Source organism: Zonotrichia albicollis, chromosome 2 (assembly GCF_047830755.1).
Source record: "Zonotrichia albicollis isolate bZonAlb1 chromosome 2, bZonAlb1.hap1, whole genome shotgun sequence".
NCBI lineage: Eukaryota > Metazoa > Chordata > Aves > Passeriformes > Passerellidae > Zonotrichia > Zonotrichia albicollis.
Genome location: NC_133820.1, coordinates 85470894 through 85494262, shown reverse-complemented (window position 1 = coordinate 85494262; position 23369 = coordinate 85470894). Strand labels below are relative to the sequence as shown.

General features: G+C 33.8%; 1 protein-coding gene across 6 annotated transcripts in view; it reads left to right on the top strand.

Annotated features, from left to right (window-relative positions):
• LOC113459339 (uncharacterized) overlaps positions 1–23369 on the top strand; it is a 68671-nt gene that overhangs the window by 4984 nt on the left and 40318 nt on the right. Inside the window, exon 3 of one of the 6 annotated variants that reach the window (XR_012579092.1) lies at positions 4934–13305. The exons of the other annotated variants lie outside the window; for them this stretch is intronic. The gene's annotated coding sequence lies outside the window, so the exon portion shown is untranslated. Of the gene's footprint in view, positions 1–4933; positions 13306–23369 lie in introns of those variants that run through there. 6 annotated transcript variants of the gene reach the window in all.

Here is a 23369-nt window from a genome sequence, read left to right as displayed (position 1 = left end):
ATTCTCTAAGCTATTTTTCTCTCTGACACACAAAATTAGACACACATAAAAACTTTTTTATTCATAACAGAGAAAGATATTTTACATAACCTTGTCAGCTAGGCTGAGCTTAACTCTTTCCTGAAACTGTTTTGGAGAAGTTGTTGACATTTCATAACTATGAAATCATGTTAAAAGCTATCATGTTAAAGTCAACACTGTAGATATATTTCAGTTTAATTTTTCTGATTCTGTACTAGTGAGATATTAAAAAGCATAATCAGTAGAAAGTCTGATTTAACCAAATCTTACTTTCAAGTTGTTACACTGCTAGATGGTTTTAGTAGCATGTGGGAGATTTAAATAGTTATTAGTGTAGAACTATCATGCTGTTGTTCCATTCATTCTTATTCTTAGTCCAAAAGTATTTCTGGCAGTGAAAAGTTATATCTGAGTATTTGAACTAGAACTGTCATTTTAAACCAAAGCAAAACCATCAAACATTAAATAATACTAAATTTGTGATTTTTTTTTAATTTTAGTGTTGCCTCTTGCTAATTTATTTTTCATCTACCTTTCATTAAACTGAGAAATCCTAAACTCCTTTAAACTGAAATACTCAGAAAGAAAGTTGGAAATAACTAATATAATCATCATATTATAATATATATATAATATATAACTAATAACTAATAAGTAATGTAATCATTATATTATGGAATACAAGTAGAGAGACCTGAGTGAGAATGGAGCCAGAGTAAAGATAGTTCAACAAAAGCATATGAGGCATACATGCATTAAATATACAACTTGTAAGTGTTCAGGTCTACCTTCTTTCTATAATTTATAACATTGGCAGGAACAGTTGATCAAGCCTGTGGAATCAGACATGGAAAAACAGGAATTTGGAGGTTCCAAACTTGTTGAATGAATTATATTGGAACAGAAGGATAGACACTCTTTATGAAAGACAAAGAAAGTGTTGCAATAATGTCATGGTCACGCACTGAAACAAGTTAAGGAGTGAAAACTGTTAACAATAGTGCAATAAAAAATGTTAAATTTGAGGGTGAAGATGAGATAGTGTCCACTTGAAAAAAATCATTGAGCAAAGGGTAGGAAAAATACTAGGGATGCAATCTATTATGAATCTGCTGGTCCAGATTGGAGCTGGAAAACAATGCCTACAAATATGGGGAGGGGGGAAATAATGCTAAGATTGTGTGGTCATGCAGATTTGTGTTATTTCTTATGGGAAAGCATCAGTAGAAAGTTCAGCCAGTGTTGCTGGGGATGACATGAATTTGATCATGTTAGAGGATAGCTTCTTTTATGGAACAGATATTGAGCAAGCAAGAGACAAGGATAAATTAGATTAAATTGTAGTAAATTATAGGATCTGCAGGATAAACTAATGATAGAAAAAAAATAATGCTTTTGAGCTTTTCTACTTCATGTGAAATTTCAAGACCGAAGAATGTGAAGGATCTGTTACTGCAGTCCAGTGTTTCAGAAGGGCAAACTCAGAAATAAAAAATTTTAGTGAGTACTGGAAGAAGAATTCAGAAAAGAAAAATGCTACTTTATGTAAAAAAAAAAAGAGCAGATATTATTGGATTTTTTACAGCGGAGAAGAAGGGAAGAAACACAATAGTCCACCTAAACTGGAATGAAAAAGAATTCCCAGAAGGCAGAAGCCTTAAGCAAGTTATTAAGAGTAAGCACAAAATCTAAAGAGAACGAAAAAGAGATACTGATTAGCAAGAAGAAATCTGCATCAATAATTAGAAGGCATAAAACCAAACTGAGAATGGTCAGAAACCTTGTTATACCAAAACTTGCATAGAAACAGAGTAAAAACTTTTAAAGCAATGTAAATAAAATGAGAACTTAAGAAGTGGGATGGTTGTTAAAGGATGGGGTGGACATTAACAATAAAGTAGGCCCAGACCAAATAGGTGCCAGAAAAGTTGCCTCTGTTTCTGGTAAGAAGAGATGTAAATTTTGTTGTGTAGTGTAAGTAGGAATAGGGTAAGAGAAATCCTCAGTATATTGTGGCACAAGCATTTGGTCCAGCAGTTTTATGTCCTAGAATAGGATCAGCTGTTTTGTAATACACATAGCACTGATTTAAGGGTGTAAGGTAAGTGTGTCTGGACAGAAATTTTAGACAAAATAAGAGGTCTTTCTGAGAAACAGATGTGTTGAGATACATATATATATGTGCAAATACATATATATATATACATACAATGTAAATATTTTACAATTTTAGTGTTATTGTCTATATTCTAACATGTCAGTATTTCTAAATTCAATTCATGTCTGTCTGTATATTGCTTTTCTTTTGGTCTAGGCTGATAGAAATAGTGTGAAATTGAATAATGCATTCTACAAACTCCTGAATTAGAACTTTTACTATAAACTGGGAAAATCCAAGTCTATAAAAAATTTCAGAAATTTAAAGCTAATAGTCAATCAGGAAGGGGTTAGAGGTTGCTATTATAATTTAAGTACTTCTATAAAGGGAAAAGAAAAATGTGATTTTATGATGTATTAGGCAGGATGTCATAATAGGTAAAAAGGCATTATTAGTATTGTAAAGGATGTGCTTTTTCATGAGTTCCTGGTGTATTATGTGTGGTTCTAGTCATATTCAAAGAAGATACTAAAATGAAGTCTAAAGATCAGGAAGAAACTATGGTAATTGGGGCATGGAAAATGTGTCTACAGAAGAGAGATTAAAAAAAAAAAGGAATACATAGCCAAATAGATATTGAAAGGACATATGATTCCTTACAAATTCATTTTTAGTTAAATGCTAAAAAAAACCCCAAAAAACTAAACAAAACAGAATGTATTTGAACTGAAAAGGGATGTTGGCATGCCATCAAATGCATATGCATTGATTATAACACCTAGGAAAGGGAAGAAGTTTACTGACTGTCTGAGACTGGAAAGGTCTTCCAAATAGGTGATCAGGCCAACAAAGTTTTTTTTTTAAATAGAACTTGAAAATAAAAAACTTTGTAATTAAACGGGACAGTTCGTGTTAGAAAAGGTACATTTGTGGCAAGTTGGAAAGGAAAGGGCTTTTTGAAGAAGTTGGAATATGTTTTTTCTACACTTATACTGTATCTCTTCTCTGCCTGAGGGCTTACTTCAGGCTCTCAGGTCAGGTAGGATGTTTTCTCCCTTTATTGTATAATTTAGGTTCTGAGTTATGTTAATTTCTTTCTTTCTTTTGTTCTGCTTTGTATAGGGGACATGTATTTCCTAGAACATTGGGCAAAGAAGTTCTCACATGTTTCCTCCTGATGAGGGAGTCTCCACAGACCATTGGCAGTGCCCTTTATTCTCTTCTTCCTCCCTTTTTTCTTTTTCCCCAAGGAAGATTTGAGATTTGGCTTTTGTTCTTTACTGCAAATTAAAGAATTAAAGGTTTTGAGTCAGTGGGTAGTACCATCTGGACCAAAAGTTCTGTAGATCTCTTTTTTTTTCAACTAAATATTAAGTGTATTGTAACTCTCAATTTTGAGAATGTAGAAATGTAGATAGTCCCTTTCAGCAATATGCTTCTGTTACTACTTATGAAAATCAAATTCATCTCAGTTCCATTACCTCAAAAATACTAGCTAAATTTTCAGCATTTTCAGTAGGACATGGCATGGATTAAGTGGCATACTGCAAAAAAATCTCTCTGAAATTTCCTAAACTATTCTGTCACTATAAAATTGCTCTGACTTTTCATTTATCCCCTTGCTATACTTAGGATTATCAAATAATTACAATTACTTCATGTCAAATATGTCTAATGTAAGGTACCTAATCTATCCATAATAACTGAAATAAAGGATTTTGTTTTCTTCTGGATATGAGCTCTTCCTCTGAGATACCTTCTTAGTTTTTCTGGTGGAAATTGTAGAGTAGGAAAAGAGGTTTATTAATATCCTTGCATAGAGGGGTAACCTTAAGGTATAAATCTATTAGGCTATTATTTTCTTTATGCTTTGATTTTTTTACGCTAAGAAAAACATATTTACCAGGAGAAACTCAAGAGAAATAGCAGGTGTTTTCTGCCTTAATGGTTAAAACACTCAAGAGAAGGAACAGGCTTAAAATTTCTACAACACATTAGTTAGCAAAAATTCAAACATGATTAGTATACTCTCCCTCAAACACAGAACCTGACCTGTCCCACCCTTGTTCACTCTGGAGAAGTTGAGCATCCCATGAGAATTTCTAATGATCTGTTCCTCACAAGCGGCAAAACCAGGAGAAATCACAACTTGAAAATTGGGGATTATGTGGAAATTAGACTTCCAAGTGATTCAGTAATATTAATATTATTCCTGATGTCTTTGAAAAAGATTGCTGCAAGACATACAGCAAGAAATGTTGATCCTTGAGGCACATGAATGTGCCCAGCAAGTACTTCATCAGTCTTAATGGTTTCTGAATACTGGATCTAGGCTCTGTAAATGATAGGTAAGACTAAATATATATAGATATATGTACATATATATGTGTGTGTGTGTGTCAAGTTCATCCTGCATAACTTTAGGGGATGCAGGTGCTTCGCTTTATGTTTTGCCATTTAAATAATTTTTTGAACCTATTTGAACGTACACTAATTAATGCAATAAAAAGATAAATCCTTAATCTTTTTCAGGAAAACATTGCTACTCCTATGCATTTCTACATCATATGTTTTGACACATATTTACAAAATATAAACTAGAACATGTGTCAGTTTCACATATTTATGTACATACGTTCACAGACAGATTTTACCAGCTTTGTCCTTACTTAAAATAAATATGAAAATTTATTTTAAAAGTGATATACAAAACTCAATTTTTTATTTTATGATTCTACCCAAGAGGCATTATAACTGTGTTATGATTTATTAAAGGAAAATGAAGAATGGTTTTTTTGTATTTTTCAATAATAGACTCACTCACTGGAGCATGAAAAAAAGGTGCAAACGCCTTCGAGTTAACTGAATTTGCATGTTTTGGCTACTCGGCGTGACCTGGATTTCATGCCACTGTTGGCTCCTCCAGGTCTTCCTAGAGGAGAGTTTTCATCAGTTTCTGCCACTAGGTGTCCCTATATGTGTGCGGGAAAATCCTGATGGAGGCATTGATTGAAGGAGGAGTAGAAATTGAGCAGGAGGAGTAGAAAAGATGATAGTAAATTTCCTTCATGATTTCGAGTTCTGTTTGACAACTGTCTTGCATGTTACTGAAGAGAAAATATGAGTGGATTCATGATTGTGCAATTATACTTCAGAGCAAACTTTTTTAAAAAGAAAAATGGAAAATAATAGATATGGCTCTTAGATATTATATAGTCTTTTTGATATTATGTAGCCTTTTTGATACTATATATTTATATTTATATTATATATATCTATAAAAATCAGAAAAAGTCTTCTGAAAACATTTCAGTCTGGTTTATGTTTGGTAAATTTATTATAATTTAAAAATTATTCATACCATTTGGTATAAAAAAAGGATTTTCATGTAGTAAACACAATTAATTATGTATATCAAGAGTGATGAAAAAACGTGTACCGTGATTAGCTTCTCTAGAACATCTTGATAAATGGGGTGTTTCAAGAATTAAGAGCCTTTGATGGATTGTACAACCCTCTAACCCTTACAATTAATGTTTAAATAGATCACTAGTAATGGAAAAGAATGTGGTTTAGACCCCAATTCTTTTCATAATCAAGTGGCTATTAAATGTTATGCAGACATTCTTCCAGTGGGACTGTTGTTTAATCAAAGTCAGAAGCTATTATGACATGAAAGCTTTTAAAATTATTATTATTATTACCTGATAATAATAATAACAAAAAACCCAATAAAAGTAAGAATTAAAAGAGATGTTTTCTTTCAGTAATAATAAATAGAATACTTGAACAGACACCTCAGAGTATTAAATAATCATTTTCTCTGACATCAAAAGGCTTCATGTACAATGAGAGCAGGATTATACTGATATTGTCCAGAAAACATTGTTGTTGAGTAGTGTGTTCTCTTTTTCAAAATACAGAGCTTTACTTAAAAGACAAGCAAGCAAACAAACAAGCTTTCATCCTTCTCAATACCATTCAAAACATTACTAGAGAAAAGCTACTTTTCTGAACCCATAATTCCGAGTTTACTTCTCTTGTAGAGAACAATAGCTCTTTTTTGGAGATGTCAGTACTGTTAAACACTTTACTTCTGGACTTCTGTATCACACATAGTCTAAGAATTTGGAATTATGGAAAGAGGCTTTATTCGAAAGGTATTTACTGTCAGCATAATTTTGTTTGAATGTCTCTACTGGTTTTAAGGGAGTGATGGTTTGAGCTCATGGTCTTCTAATGCAAGAGTGAGAGTGTTGCAAGTCCACTGCACTGAAAACTTGTGCATTGGTGAATACATTAATTAATCATTATTCCTCATTAACCTTGTGTACTTCAGCACCAATACAGTAATCTGGTATTTGTTTTGGATTTCCACTTGTCTATTTTAAATTAAGTTAAATTTAAGCATATCTCCTCAATTGACAAGATTGAGTTTTCACAGACCAAAAAAGCTATGAGACAAATTTATAAAAAAAATTAAAAGCTGTGTTTAAAGATAATGTGGTGGGTTCCCATAGTCTTCATCCCACAGGCTGGGATTAGGCTACTATGAGTATCTATTGCTTACAATGTTTTTACTGTAGGCAATAGAAGAAGAACTGGTGCTTTATCATTCAATGTGAAGAAATACATGAGATTTGTTGGCAAGGGATATTAAACATTATTGTGGGCAAGTGGAAAACACAAATAAGAATCTGTGTTTTATAATCACTAAAATAACTGAGTAATACAAGTGTTTTATTAGTTTCCCAGTGAAGCTATGGGTTTCAGTGAAAAATGTTAGTGATATATGTCATAAAACTTCTATATTGTGTATAGTCGCTATATAAAGCATAAAGATATCTTGCAAGACACTAAAGATACATTATATTGAATAAAAAGAAAACAAAGTTGTCATAACTATATGATATACCTTAGTTAAGAATATCGAAATGCCTTGCAAGCATTGTTTATATGATGCAAGCTATACAAGTTATAATACACCAAGAACCTTCTCACACCTTTTGGTAAAGATCAGTGTAGAGTTAGAATCTTCAGAGGAAAAAATTCTGAAGAGCAGTTTATCTCTGCATAGAGAAGGTGTAAAAGTTATGATTTAATGTAATTTCAGCTCTAGATTTCTATACATATCCCTGTGGAATGGAAACATCCTACAAAGCTTAAGTAGAAAGCCACATGGGGTTTTACTATGTTCGTTTCTCTTACGGTGGTACCCAGCAGCTGCAAATGGCATTCTCCACTAGACATATCTGATCAGGTAGCATCAATCCACAGTGCTGTTCTATAACCTGTGACTTAGAGAAAATAATTTGGAGTGAGAATGTCAGTCTTATTGACATCCAGTGGTAATTGAATACTGGGAAATTGCTTAACTGTACTTGGCTGCCTGTAAATTTGAGGTCACGGTAGAAAAAGCAGATCAAAGAGAGTTGAAAGGGAATATTATCCCCAATATTTATTTCAGGAATGGAAGGAAAATTAGATCTGTTAACTGAAATGTTGCATATGGAATGTCTAATACCTTATTAAATTTATTAATTTCTCAGAGCTCCCTTTCCTATATCTCATCCAGAATATGAATCAGACTCCTAATATAATAAAATGTTGGAAATATTTTGTCCTTTATATCTTCCTTCAGTCTTTTGTTTTGTTTTGTTTTAATGCAAATTTATTGCTGAAAATTGTGGCACAAAAATTTCAGTAAATAAGAGTATCATGCCTGAATTATGACGTCTGCCTTGCCTAGGATGAGCTTTAGCATTTGAAGTCTCTGTTTCTTTTTTTGCTGTTATACATTGATTGAAATCTCATGTAGATGCTGTAATAAGAAATCAATTTCCTTGCTTTTTGCTTACATTTTCTTATAAAAGAAATTCCTGTTTATTCTACAAATTGCTTTTTATTAAATGAGCAAATTAAATTTTTATTTATTTCCTTTCATTATGTATTCCTTTGTTCTTAATAATATTTTTTGCCAGCATTTTTTTTGTTTGCATACACTTTATGGAGCCCAGTGGTTGACCTTCACACCCAAGATGAAATGGAATAAGTGTCTTTGTTATGCTGAAGCAAAGTATAAAAAACATACAGGAAAATGTTGTCATCCCTTGCCTATTAAATTTGCAGATGTGACAGGATATTCAGAACAATAACTGCATGTGATTTATCAGTACTGACTGCTGACTGCCACAGTTTAATTTGCTATACTAACACCCAAAATGCTACTGTAAAACATAAACCTTTTGTTTTGCATTCCTCCCTTTGACAAAAACTGATTTAATTGACTCGTGTGTCCCATGTGTTATCTTCTTATTCAAAATTATTCAAAATTCCTTGCTGGAAAAATATAGTACAATTGTGAAAAACTTTCTGACCCTTCTAAATATGACAAGTATAGAATCTCTAGCCATTTAACATATACTTCTGCTTTCAGCATACTTTCCCAAATAAAGACTGTATTTCTGAATATCAAATGTATTACTTATGTAGAGTAAAAAGTAACAAATCTTCTCACTTTGCAGAAAAACCCCACCTATTATCCAAATGTCTTTATCATTATTTAATATATAATTTTATGTTTCTTTTTTGCAAGTAGGAATAAGATTTGCATGCCAGAAATACACCCTTATATATAATATATATATATATTATACCCTTATATATTCTTATATAGTATAATATATATAATATATATACATAATACTATATTAGAAATTGCTCTGATAATGCCATACAATTTTTCTTCATTCTTTGCACACCTGAAAAACTTATTTATTGCCTTGAATACTTGCCTTGAATACTCTTCCGCTAAGGATAGGATTCTTTCAATTGTTTTCATTAATGAAGCTGTTAATTAAAGCTGCTAGTTTACAGACTGCCAAAGCTTTAAAGAGTTTGCTTAAAGATCCAACATGTATGTTAGATAAATTAGCACCTAAGAAAATGCATCATGTGTTGTTTATTGTTGTCATTGTCATTTATTCCCTCATTTTTTTACATAACTTCCAGTAGAAGTTTGTTGATAACAAGAGATTCAAAAGGTAGAGCTTCAGTGAACTCAAAAATAAATAATATCCTGAGATAAAACTTGTGGATAAGTTCAGGGGCTTGCATGCTTAAAGGGGGACAAAGTGGACTTAGAATATCTGGGAACGTGAATGAAGAGAATTCCACTCAGAAGAGCCTTCTGTGACACCTAATCCTGAAGAGGCAAGAAATTGTTCCAGTGGGAGATGAGCTGTTCTTACTGGGAAGATTCAAGCACAGCAGATAGGTACTGGAGCATAATTCAAAGGAGGCTTTTCTGCTCGAGGCTGTCCCTGTGCTTAATGGTAAACAGGTGTTAAAAGCCTCCTTAAGATCTGAATCATCCTCTCAAGAAAGCTATTTCTTTCAGTTGACTATGTCCCTTTATCCCTCAGGGAAAGTAAGTCTCTAAAATAATGTACAGGCTCATTTAGGGGCTGAAAGCTAGATGGGAAAAAGTCAGGTTCAGGAATCTATTTTTGGCTATGCTAGAACTCACTAAAAATGAGTAAGCTTCCATGCTGCTAACCTCAGTTCTGGAAATTAAAAGAAGCAGCTTACATGAAAGTTCTGCACTATTGTGTTATGTTCTTTAAAGGTTAGTAATAAAAAAAAATAGAGTTTGAGACTGTGTCTGTGGGAAGTCTTTAATCATAAACCAGATGAATTAACAACTCTGAGGGACAAAAGATTCTGACACAGACAAAAATTATGTTTGACTGAGTCAATCTGCTAAAAGAATTTTTTTTCTTAACCCATATAAATGTATTCCATGATATATTATAATTCAGAACAAGCCTGTTTAAGAGTAAATTAGGCTTACATTTCTCCTTCACATCTCCCAAAGAAAGTACAATGCATGTGAGAAATTCACATTTTGTTGCTGAGAAGTTGTATGTCTTAAAAGCAGCTCTTGACTTGCAATCTCTTCATTGTTCTGCTGAGATTTTTCCCAGTGCTGTTTTTGACCTACTAACTTCTCTGCAGTCAATTTCTTTTTGGAGCATGGAGAATCAGAAACAGTACCATGTAAAATATTTAACTCTAGCATGGGTGACGTGCCATACGTTCATGTATTATCTACAGCCTAATATATACCATAGAAACATCTTGTAAGAGATCTTTTCTTGTCATGTTCTTCAACATATATGGTCCAGCCAGAAACTAATTGACATTATGATGCTTATACCAGTTCAGAGAGTGAGGAATTCCTCCTCCTGACAGCCTTAACATTATGATTCATTACACCTAACTTGTCCTGATCTCATTCCTTTACATCTTAACTAGATAATGGCACTTAGCACTAATCTAAGGAGGGTGGAAACACCTAATATAAGGTTAGCCCTGTGCTTTTATCAGTTATAAAGCTGATTATTGAAAAGCGATTGAAAAAAACTGCTATAGAAAGGCACTGACTTTAATAATGGCCCAAAGCATATTCAGTCAAAATGCTTTAAATGAATATCAAGGAACTTTGGCGTGGAGCATTGTAGTGTTTTCTTTTTACTTTTTTTTTATTATTATTATTCTTAAAGTATTCTGAAAACTGCTGACAGGAATTTTACTTTGTTTCTTCTTGTTATTCTGTTGTTGCTCCTTTGTAGATTGCGTCATTATTCTCTTTTCTTCATAAAGCACCTAATAAGATTTGATTCTGTCATAAATCATATATTTATTTTTGGAATAAAACATAATTTCTATGTTTAAGTTAATATCTTGGGGTGTTTTTTTTGTTGTTGTTGTTTTATTTTTTTGTTTTTTCTCCAACTCCTTTCTTCTGAGTTCCTCTGTAATTTGATACTATATTACTGGGTTTACAACCGAGTATTTGGCTCATCTGTCACATATATCTCATTCAAGGAATGTTCTAGGAAAGGTATGCCACTCACACTATTCTAGTTTGTTGGAAAATGTGGTGAGACTACTCCTTTCAAGTTCAGTGTTAAGAAATTATGACCGAGGAACTTGATAGCATGACTTTAACTGTCCCTTCAAATTGACAGGTTTCAAAATCACACTTATTCTTACTTAGGGAAAGTACTATGTGTAGCAGGCTAGGCTTTTATATTCCATAAAGCCAATTATGGATCTAAAAATTTAAAAGTTTTCCTCTCTTTTGTTTGGCTTTTTTTCCATTTATAGTCGTCAGTTAACAATCTTTCAAATGATCTGAGCAGCCTTAACCCAGAATTCCACTCCAGGAACACCTTTTTACTCTGAATGTTTACAGCATTCAATCCTTTTCAAACCTTAAACAAGAGCAGGGTTACTTTTTCAGTTATATGAATTAACAATATAAAAAGAGCTGTATGCATTTGTGAAGCTTGCCATAGTGTTACAAATGTTGGACAGATTCTTCACAGACTGACAACACTGATCAACAAGGTTGTAGTTTCCTTTGGTGACCTTGTTACCAAAGATGTGAAATTACCCAGTAAGTGAAGGTAAAGCTTGCAGTTATATCTTCAGGTTAAAAAATAAGTTTTTAAAGAACACAGAGTTTTCAAAGATCTGAAAAGATAGTTTTGCAATCAAGAGGAAAAACCTCTTTGGTTCTATCAGAATAGAGAGGGTAGATATTATTTCCTTTCTTTCCACTCCACATGCCTATCTTACATTTTCAGTTGAGAATAAGTGATCATAATTATCAGACTCTTGAATATTCTCATGTAAATAAGAACCGGTTCCAGACACTCTGAAGATTAATGTGAGATGAACTTTGAGATCCAGATGAATTCTACTGTGTGGCATTATATATTTCCAGCTGATCACTTGTTATGCAAGCTGCTCACCATTAAAATGTCAGGATTTGTAAATGTACCAGACTATAATTGCCAAAACTTTTAACTGAATAAGACTTTAAGATTCTGTTTCACAGCATGGAATTTGCTACTTCTTTGGAATTAACTTTGTGATGAGGATAATTTAGATTTTTAAAATCACCCAGTAAATATGTACTGAAAAAAATCTGAATACATTCTAAAATACCTACTGCACAGTGAAAAATGCTAAAAAATGGTATTTCCTTAATAAATTTCACCAACAGGACAATTTTCATTCTTAAATGCATTTTTTTTCCTGGGGTATACCCTTCTATTATATTTCAATTTTGTCTGTGTTGCAGATATGAGATTGTACCAATACAAGGGCAAATACATACACTTGCCTTTGCTTTATATAGCCTATGGTCACATCATATTTCAAAGACAGTATTGCGTTTGCTCCTCTCAAAGATTTTTGGGGTCAGCCTGACCCTTGAATAAGGTTCTTCTCTGCAGAAAATGGTAGCCTTGTGATAAGAGAAGAAGGTGCTTGCACCATCACTCAAGACACACATCAAGAGGGTGTCTCTGCAGATGGCAGAGTGTGAAGGAAAGTCCTAGAGGTGTAACTCATCTATATGGATATATTTATATTTGTGCATGGGTATGTATAGGAGAGCATATAAATATATATCTTCTAAGTATGTCTCTCCTAGATTGTATCTGTAAGCATAACTTCTGGGGGTGGGACAAGCCCTGCTGCACAGTACTAACGCATCATTCCTCATTCATCTGCCTTCTTTAAGATACTGCACAAGTAGAGAGGAAAAATGATCATACAGCTGCCAAGACACAGTGGCTGCATTTTTTCTTTGCCTACAAGCAGGGTATGTGAATACAAGGGGAGTTTCTCTACACCCCCTTGTGGAAGCCACGGGACAGAGAGAGAGAAATGGCAAGCGTTTCTCACAGTGGCTTGTGAGAATTTGTAGGGAATATGATAACTTGTTAAGTATAAACAATCTGCAGGTAGTGGTTTTCTACTTCGTCTTTCTGTTCTTCTCAAGGACAGTGTATGAGGAAGGTGTTTTTGTTAACTAGCCAATCAAATAGAATGTATCGTATCACTCTATAAAAACCATGCGGTTCTCTTGAATAAAACCTTCTTTACTCTTTCTACAATACTGCCTCTTGCCTGTTCCTGCATTATTCTCAATGCAAGAGTGACACTCCCCATTACTAATTTGACCCCAGAACAGTAAAGAACAACCTGTTCTTCTAGATGAGATTTTTGCACATGCTTGAAGTATGTCATTCCCATGACAGGAAAAAAAGAATCAAGAATATGATCAATAGGCTTCCTAAACTGAAAGGCTGTGGGGTAAAAAAAGGAAAATTCATGATAAAAGACAATTTTAAAAATTACATTCCTTATCAAGAATACTGTTGAAATTTCACAAATTTTAATGAAAAATGAGTTAACACTCATTGAAAAGATACTGTTGAAACAAATCCTGTTTCATCTGTATTGATCATGCTGTTAAAAAATTATTTTTTCTTTCTACCATCTTTCAACATTTAGTTATTTTTCTGATGGAGTGCTCGAGTCCTTGAAACCTAGGTTACCGTTTACATTAACTCAATAGCAGTCTGTTGTCACGTGTTTTGACTCTGCATTTCTATGGCACTCCTTCTGCCTACTGATGTTCCCTAGGTTTAAGTATACAGGAAGCGCAAAACGGACAACTTGCAATGCTGATATGGGGAAAGAAAAATAAAGCATCAGCAGATTTTACACACGTTTAGATGTGTCTAGTCTGCCATGCCGTCTCCTAGCATGCAATTGGAGCATTTTTCAGCCACACAAGAGTAGCTGTTTTGGAGATTTTCCAGAAGCTCAGCTTTGAGTCAAAGAGAGAAGTCTACATTTACAAAGAACCATTCACAGCTGTCAGAAGTTAGCTGTCTGTGGGACTCAAAGTACAGCTGCAGTTTTTCCAGAATACTGACAACTTCTGTGGCAACCAGAGTCTTTCACTAGTACTGGGATTTCTGAAGCTTTATCAGTGAAATTGTCAATGCCCTCTGCTTGCATATTCCATTTCTGTCAGGTTTTTTTGCTTTTATTGTTTTGTATTCCACAACTTACTGAATTATTTTTCTGAAGTTAGGGAATTATAAGATATGAACTTTTGAAATTATGTGCTTATTATCTCCAGGGGTTTAGAGTTTTAAGCTTCCAGAATGAACAGAAAGCATTAAAGTCTTTATTTTTGTTTTTCTGAAAAATGTACAATTGTATTTGTAGCCTTTATGAAGAGACAGCAGTAATATTTAAACTAAATAGGAGTCATGGGAATGTATCCTCCCAATTTTGCTACAGTCAGAAGTATATCCTCCTCTTTTTATTTCTGTAAGGATGCTATCTACAGCTCCATTTCTCCTGCAGATACCCCTAAGTGTTCTTCATTTTCAGTTCATATTGAATATTCAGAGAAACAAACATATTGTGATATAATGTAGTATAAAGTGCAAGTGCATTTCTCAGAAATGCAATAACCAGAAACAAAATGTCTGAGTCATACAACATTTTCTGAAACCTTTTTCTACTCCCCTTCTCTTTTTGCCTCCTTAAAAAGTTTGCAAAATTATAGCAAGGAAATGAAAAGCAATTGTGAACAGAAACCATACATTCTTATTTCTTCCATGAAGTACATAGTACACATTAGAGTAAGATAAAACAGTATAGGGTAAACACTAACATTTTTTTATATTATATAACAGAATTTAATCTTAAAGAATATTGTAAGTGGAAAACACAGAGGAAATATCCTACAACAAAGCCAGAGATTCAATCACAGATTTGACATGGGTCAAGAATTAAAATCAGGATAGAAATTATGGCATGTATCTTACATCTAAAACAGCTTCAACATTCTATTTTTGCTAAGTTGTTTTTTTTTTTTTAATTATTTTCTTTTCCCTATGAGTAAATCTCATTGTTCTCAAGCTTTCATTTTATATCTGAAAATTTTAGATGTCTGTGCAGAGGGGGCTTATAAACCTAGCCAAGGAACCTTGCTCCAACTCCTTTTTTTTTTACTTTGTGTTACTTGGAAATAGCTGAAAGTGTATGCCAATTCATCCAGGGAATCACTGTTAAAAGGAAGAAGGGGAGTAAAAAGGGGGAATGACATTTTAAGAATCATGGCTTTTTTGGGGGTTATTCCTGACCCTGATCCACCTCACTTGGGTGTTCTGTATCACTTCTAACTTTATTACCTTATTGAGGCTGACCATGTAGTGTAGGAATGTAAAAGACTCCTGAGGAGCTGCAGAGAAAATCTCTCTGAAATCAGGGCTGAGTGTATCAGCCTGTCAAGCTGCTGTCCTGTGTGCTGCACAGAAACTGACTGTTTTTCAGTGGAAGCGTTTTTATATATCCAGTTTCTCTGAATACATTGATTTTATCTTTAAAATCTCCTGAATTTTTCTTTTAATTTCCAGGGAAAAAAAAAAAAGAAAAACCAACTATATTCATGGAAAATGAAATGACCTGTAAATGCATGCTGTCATTAATTTTGATCTTAAAGAAACATTTTTTTTGAGATCATTTTTCTTCTGGTGTAATAAGCAGATGTCACAGGCCAGTGATTTCATATGTCTCTGTGAGTCTGATGCACAAGATTTCTTCAGGAAAAGAATCTTTTGGATTTGAATATGTTGCCATATTTTGAGTGGTGCTGCCTTGCTGTATTTAACTATGTATGCATCAGGATACCACTCAGTGAAAGTTACTTTCCCTCTGTGTTGCCGTTCCTTGTTCATATATAAAATAGATTTGGTTAGTTTAACACTTCGACTATGTTTTTTCCTCTTCAATATTTTTTGAAGCCAGATCCAAATTGGCATATTTTAATTGCTCACCATTATAAAGTCTCTGTAAACATTGTAACATATATATACATACATATATATATATATATATATATAAATGGATGAAACGACCTCCATGATGTTTAAAGAAATATTCAAAAAGCACCGCTAAAATAGGCTGTGAAAATAAGCATGCAAAGAGAATAATTTTTTTTATTTTATTTCGAAAGGTATCTTAGCAAGTATATTTTCTTCACATCCCTGAAAGATGGAGAGAAAATCTGTTGACAGATGTGTTCGTAGCTCTACCCTGTGGAGCCCAAGACAATCTTTAAACTAAATAGCACATTATTATTGTATTGCCATCATGTTGCCACAGGTTTCTAAGCAGCCTTGAGGCATTCAATTCCTAAGCCATTGGGAGCTCTTTATCTCATGAAATTTGACATGCCCATTTTGGATAGAAAATACTCAAATGGAGTCACCTTTCATCATCTCAGGACACGCAAGTTGTCAAAAGACTTGGCTATCAAGGGGGTTATGAAAAAGCAGATATTTTAGTTGTTTGAATTCTGTATTTCACTTTGGCCACTGTTTATGCAATAAAAGTGAAATGCTAAGGAAAAAACCATAAATCTTTACATGTATTGCTGTTTCTCTGTGAAACACACCCTTGTAATCTGTTTTCTAGCACAATAATAAACTATCATTCAGTTATGGTTAGTAGCAGAAAACTTGATAGTGGAAACATTTTTTATTAATGTCTGATTAGTATAGAGAACATGTTACAATTTTTTAGTCTTTGAGCAATATTTTTATTAAGTTTCAAGATCTAAATTTTATATGCATAAAGCAAAAATTTGGAATTGAACTGTTAATACAGCCAAGACTTCTAGAATGGATATGATAACTGGGATGAGGGAGAGAATTAGAAGGACAAAAAGTGACAAAAACTCATCGGCCAAAACAAAAACAATTTAATAAGTGAAGGGAAACAAAACAAAGCAAAACAAATAACACAGAGGCAATTAATCACCACCACCTCCTACCAGTCTGATGTCCAGTCAATTTCCAGTGTAATGCCTGTCTTCGAAAAACTATCCCTGCTTTAGATCTTTCCTCCTTTCTACTTTTCATTGCCTAGCATGGTGTTATATGGAATTGAGTATCCCTTTCATCCATTTGAATAAACCTCATGGCTGTGTTGCCCACCCCTAGCCAAGTACCTGGAGAGATACAGAGAGTAAGAAACAGAGAAGATCTTAGTGCTGTGCAGGCACTGTTCAGCAGTTAAAACACAGGTGTGCTATCTCACCATTTAGATCACTAATCTGAAATGGCACCATGTGGGCTGCTGTGAAAAAGATTAACTCCATCCCAGTCAGACTCCTTACAATACATCCATTTTTTTTTTTTTTTTAACATCAAAGCTTAACTTCTTGAACTATTTTTGTAAGAGAGCTTATTGTAACTACTGTCAAGGACAGTACACTATATTAGGTGTATTCTCCTGAGTTGATACTGTACGACAATTGTTCATTTCCTAACTCACAATTCCACAGAACTTATTGTGGGAAAGCAGTCTGGATGTTGAGTTGTAAACTTTTCAGAAAATAAAATGCCAGGGAAAGAGTAAAAATCAGCTATGTTGTTCAAAATCAGTTGTAAAAAAAGTTTTAAATTATCTTCTTTTGAGAGCAGGGAATCATAAAGAGTTTCACCAAAATTTGCATAAGATTTACCAAAGTGCAGGCATAATAAATGCATTCAGAGAATCATAACCAAGGACTAAAATTAGAAAACAATAATCAAAATATATACTCAGAAAGTTTTGTCTTTATTTCCATATATTCCTTTGGAAACTGGAAGGTGGTGACTTCCAGTAATTTATACAGTATGTTTTAGCAAGTATGTCCCTAAACAGATGAAAAAATATGTATGAATATATTGATATCTATATATAATCACACATATTTGAGCACCAGTATATCACAAAATCACAGTATGGTTGAGGTTGGCAGGAGCCTCAAGAGGTCACATTGTCTAGCTCCTCTGCTCAAGCAGGGCTACCTAGAACAGATAGTCCAAGAACATGTTCAGATGGCTTTTGAAAATGTCCACGAGTGGAGACTCCACAACCTCTTTGGGCAGCATACCTGTGCCTATAGTATGCATCTATAATTCTGCTACAAATTTGAAACAAATAAAAAACTGGGAGATCTGGAAAACAGCCAAACAAAAGATTATAAATTGTTTTTAGGTGTAAAATACCTGATTATCTCCGCTGGATAAAGTGTAATATACATATATTAGGTCTTCAATTTTTTATGTCAGTAGCAGGTTGTTTCTTCAAATGCTATTTAAATAATTTTGAGACAGTAAAACTCATACAAAATTGGGAATATTTTTACTCACCTAATGTTTGAATATCTTTATGTATTGACAATGTCTTGCCTTTTCAGGGCTACCTATAATATTGTGTAATATTTCCACTAATCTTTTTTTTTAACCAAAGTCACAAAGCAACTTTTATACCCCTTTCCTCTTTCTGAAGACAAATATTAAGACTGATTTACACCTTTTCTTTTGTAATAATACAAGGATACTGTTTAATTAAAAATACTGTTTATTAATTTTGTAAGTTTATTGGTTATGATCTTGAAAAGCATTTATGAGGACAGTTACTTATCTCCTACTGATCTAATTTTCAGGTCATCTGTTAGGATGGGACTAAAGATTAAAATGAATAAATGTTATTTTTCCATTGTGACATTTAGGCTGATTTTAGAGGTTAGGGGTTTATTCAATGAAAGTACTTTTCAAAAATATTTTATCAGAGTCTACTATTCTCATTCCAATTTTAGTTTTCACATGGCATTTGGAAAGACTTTATTGAGTTACTGATGATGTTAAAATCATAGAAACATAGACTCATAAAGTAGGTTAAGTTAAAAGGGACCTTTGGAGGTCATTTCTTTCAACTCACCACTCAAAACACAGGGCCAGCTTCTATCAGATCTTATCAGTATTTTTGCAAATGTTGCTCTCAACACAATTATCAAGGGAGTAACTGAGAGTTTATTTATATCTGTGAAGGAATTTCTGTTGACTTGACTTTCAATTAGCCTGGAGTCATTGATAAGAAATGTCTTTTGAGTTCCTTTAAAAAGCAGCTTGTACTAGTTTTGAATAATTGAGAATTTTATATGAGTGGGCTGAATTGGCTGGACACCAGGTGCAAGCCAGAGCTGCTCTATCAGTCCTCATCCTCATCAGGACAAGGGAAGAAAAAAAATAACAAAAGGCTCATGGGTTGAGTTAGGGACAGGGAGACTTCTCTCATCACTCCCAACATGGGCAAAAGAGACTTGCTTAGGGAAAATTAATTTAATTGCTTATCAGTCAAGTAGAGGAATGAGAAAGAAAACCAAACCTTAAAATGTATTCCTTCCACCTTCTCCTTCTTATTGGGTTCAATTTCACCTTTAAATTCCCTACCTCCTCTCCAGCTGCAGCTCAGGGGGATGGGGAGCAGAGGATTGCAGTTTGTTCATCCTGTGTTGTCCCTTCTGCTCCTTCCTCGTCGTAACTGCTCCAGCATGGGTTCCCCAGAGGGTCACATGTCCCACCAGGAGCCTCCTCCTCTATGGGCTTCCCGTAGGATCACAGCCTCCTTCAGGCATACACCTGCTTCAGCATGGGGTCCTTCAGACCCTGCAGGTTCCATGGAAACTCCATGGGTTACAGAGGGACCAGTGCTTTATCAGGGTCTTCACCGCAGGCTGCTGGGGAATCCCTGCTGCAGCATCTCCCCCACCTCCTTCTTGGCTGATGTGGTGTCTGCAGAGTTGCTTGTCTCATATATTTTCACTCTTCTCTCTGTCATCTGTTGAACAGCAGGTTTGGTTTTGTTTTTTTTTTCCCTTCATAACCATGTTATCACATGGTAGAGGTGCTACCATCATTGCTGATTGGCTTGGCTTTGGACAGTGACAAGTCTATCTTGGAGCTGGCTGGCACTTGCTTTATCTGACATGGGGTAAGCTTCTGGCATCTCCCCCACCTTGTTCTCAAAACCTTGACATACAATCTCATACAATACATAATGTATTCTAAGTACAATATGCAGAGGGGCTTTGGGACAAATATATTTCTTAGCCTGTAATGCACTACTTCTGTAAGACCCAGTTCTATCTTCTCTGGAAATACCTGTACCAGAACTGTAATTAAGTTGAATGAAAGAGGCTTTTATTTCCAGCACTCCCCTTTCTGCTCTGTGACAAAAATGTCATTTGTTTTAGGGTTTGTTTAGACAACAGAAAATTGCTTTTCCTGTCTCATGAAGTTCCTGCAATAATTCTCCGATTCTCCAATCTCCAATTGTGTGAATTCACTTACTGATAGAGAAGGTGATAGAGAAGAACAGACAGTTCTTAAATGTTGTTCACTTTATCGTAAATACATTAGATAAGGTGTTAACACCCTATTTTCCAATGAAAAGAAAACATTCCTCTTTGTATTAACAAGAAATGTAACCAAGGTGGACCATATCACAAAGCCTACATATATACTGAAGACACATACATTTCACTGAGACAATTCTTATCTAAAGAATGAAGTCTTCATTTTCCTTTCTATTTATTTTTCTGAAAAATGTCAGGTTTGTGGTGAAGGACACTGCTGCGCTGTAACACCTCCAGGTTCTTTGAATTCTCCGTGTTGTAGTAGTGGTATTGACCCTTCTCTTTCAGTCTCTTTGTCTTCTTGTTGACAATAGGTTTAGTACATCATGCTTTAGCCACATTTTTGCACTTCTTGTAAAATACATTTAAAGGGCAATATCAAGCTATTCCAGGTTTTCTGCTCTTCAATGAGTTTTGAAAAAGGGGTAAAAGTTGCAAGAGCTATTTCTTCTTTATTTTTTACTATGTAAAACCTTTTTCTCTGTTGTAACAATATAAGTAAATGTTTTCCTTTGCTTGTGAATATGAAAAGCTTTAGGAAATTGCTTATATTGCTTAGATTTTGGATTCTACTCTTTATTTAACTGCTTTATGTGTTTATTCCTTTGTGAAGGGTATTTGTCAGGTCTGATATTATCTGATAATATAATATAAAATCTACCTAATAGATACTAGTTTAAAAATTGTCTTTGTTAAAGAAGAAAAACCCAAGGTTTTTATGTCCCTAGTTTTCTACAATACTTTATTTCTAAGTGACCAATACTTGAAAAAGAACAAAATTATGTCTTTGGGCCTACTGACTTGTAAAGTTATCTTGATTTGTGAGATAGAAAAAGCATGACCTCCATCTTAATGATGGAATCCCATTCTTTCAGAAGTTACAGACTGTAAAATGAACCACTACAATGAGTAACCTATTTGGACTAGGACAATATAAACTAGCAGTACAGTTAGCAATTTTTTAAAGAAATAAAATAATATAAGTTAATAATAACTATTTTATAAATAATTAAATAGTTAAATTCAAACACTGAACAATTGTTATTCCATTCTTCAGCCTTAGTAGTTCTTTACTTGGTTCTGTTGCTTTGAAATTGTTTCATGTAGGAAGGGAAAATGCCTACTATATATATATCAGCATTTGGCCTTATATTTAAAGCGTGTCCTGAGATTTATTTTACCATGTATATATAGAATGTGTTGTGTATGGTTTGCCAATATTATTTGCCTTGGTGTGTCTTATCTTGACATGATATTGCATGGTTTGTTTATTTCAGGAACACTGTAAAATATCTAGGCTGTTCTTTCTTTTAATTCTGAAATCCTTATATAACATCATTCTGATCTACCTTCTTTAACATTTGGTGTGTTGGCAGCACTTTTATTATTCTTAAGCTGTGTTAGTAAGGAACATCCTACAACAAATTTAGCATTTTTAACATCTACTAAATTCATTCTAGTGCCAATACTGAAGCTTTTCCCCATTTGAAGAGCTATTTAAATAAAATACAAACAAAACCTTGACAGTCTTAAAAGTCATATCTGTGTTTAGAGTACTGTAGGAATATTTGCTCTCATTTGTAGTCATATATAATTTCAATCAGAGAATTGGCATAAGTTATAGTAGCAGAAGTACTTAGAACAAAAATTGCTGTGTTCATAATCAAATAGGTCATCCAAAAAAATTAGCTCAACCATATAGTTATTCCATTAAAAGCACATGAATTATTGGAGGTCAAATCTTTATAGACATAAGAAAATCTGTAGAGGCAGTTGCCAAAACTTCTTAAGCACTGGAAAGTTGTAGTGAGTTGACACCAACAGACAGCTAACGCTGCTTACCCACTGTACCACAGTAGGACTGGGCAAACTGGAAGGGTTAAAATGATAGTTATGTATAATATAACATGGGCTATTTTTTGTTGCTATTTGGCAGTAGGGACAGGTCTTGAAGTGCAGAGTGTAAGCAAAGTTCCTTCACTGTTGTTGTCTTTAAAATGGAGAATAAAGTAGTTCACAATGTAACGAGCTTTAAATAATTATGATAGTAATTGTAAGAAGAACAACAGCAATGGCTGGTAACATGTAATATGTAGCCTAGGTGAAATCCAGCTGGATATTGAGAACAAACAAGCAAGTAATGAAAAAAGCCCTGACACCAAAACCAAGCCAAATAAAACAGCAAAGTTGATACAGCAATTTTGGTTCAAAAGTAAATATCTCCATGAATAAAAATATTTTTGTGACATTTTGTGACGTTTTATGTAATATATAAGAAGAAAGCAATACATTTGTGTTTTTCTAGATATCACTAGACAATGATGACATGTTTTCATATAACAATTTTTGAAGAATAAAATAAAACATTTAAGAACAGGGCACACGAGAATACTATTAAAAAGATTGCTGCTGTAATTAGAGAAGATTCTGAGAATAAGGAAAATCAAATACCTGAAATAGAATTGCAAATATTTTAGAGTTGTAATTGATCTTGTATATCTGTAGAATCAAAATTCTTAATTAATGGCAAACTGCAAAAATGTCAGGATCATAGAAAACAATATTCTTTGCTAAGTAGGATAAAAATCCCTCTTTGTTGCCATGGTAAACACTGACACTCACCATTATACCCTTCAGTATTATCACCCTCTAACTAGAGTGCTCCTTTCAGGACCTGCATCTGAGACTTTTTTTGATGGAGTCTGCTGCCTTGTACATTGGATAGTGCCATTGCAAGAGATACAGCTGATAAAGGCTGAAACCAGAATGGAATGATTTCCTTTCCCTAGCTGAACAAGTGCTTAGCCAGGAATTGGTTTAGCTGAGAAAAAGCAAGTCAGATTTATCTGTAGTTTAGTGCTATATTAGGACAAGAGAGTCTCAGATTCTTGTCTTTGGACATGTTTTTTTGGTCTTTCATTTAGCCTCGCAGGGAAACTGCACAAAATAACATTTTATGAAGTGACCAGAACTCTGTGGCTTTTACAGGGCCAAGACAAAATATTAACTAGTCTGATTTCAACCTGAATGTTCGAAGAATCTTTTTTACCATGTATGAAAAACAATGCAAACAAACGTGTACCCAAATGAAAAATAAATCACTGCAGTCTAGGAAAAAAT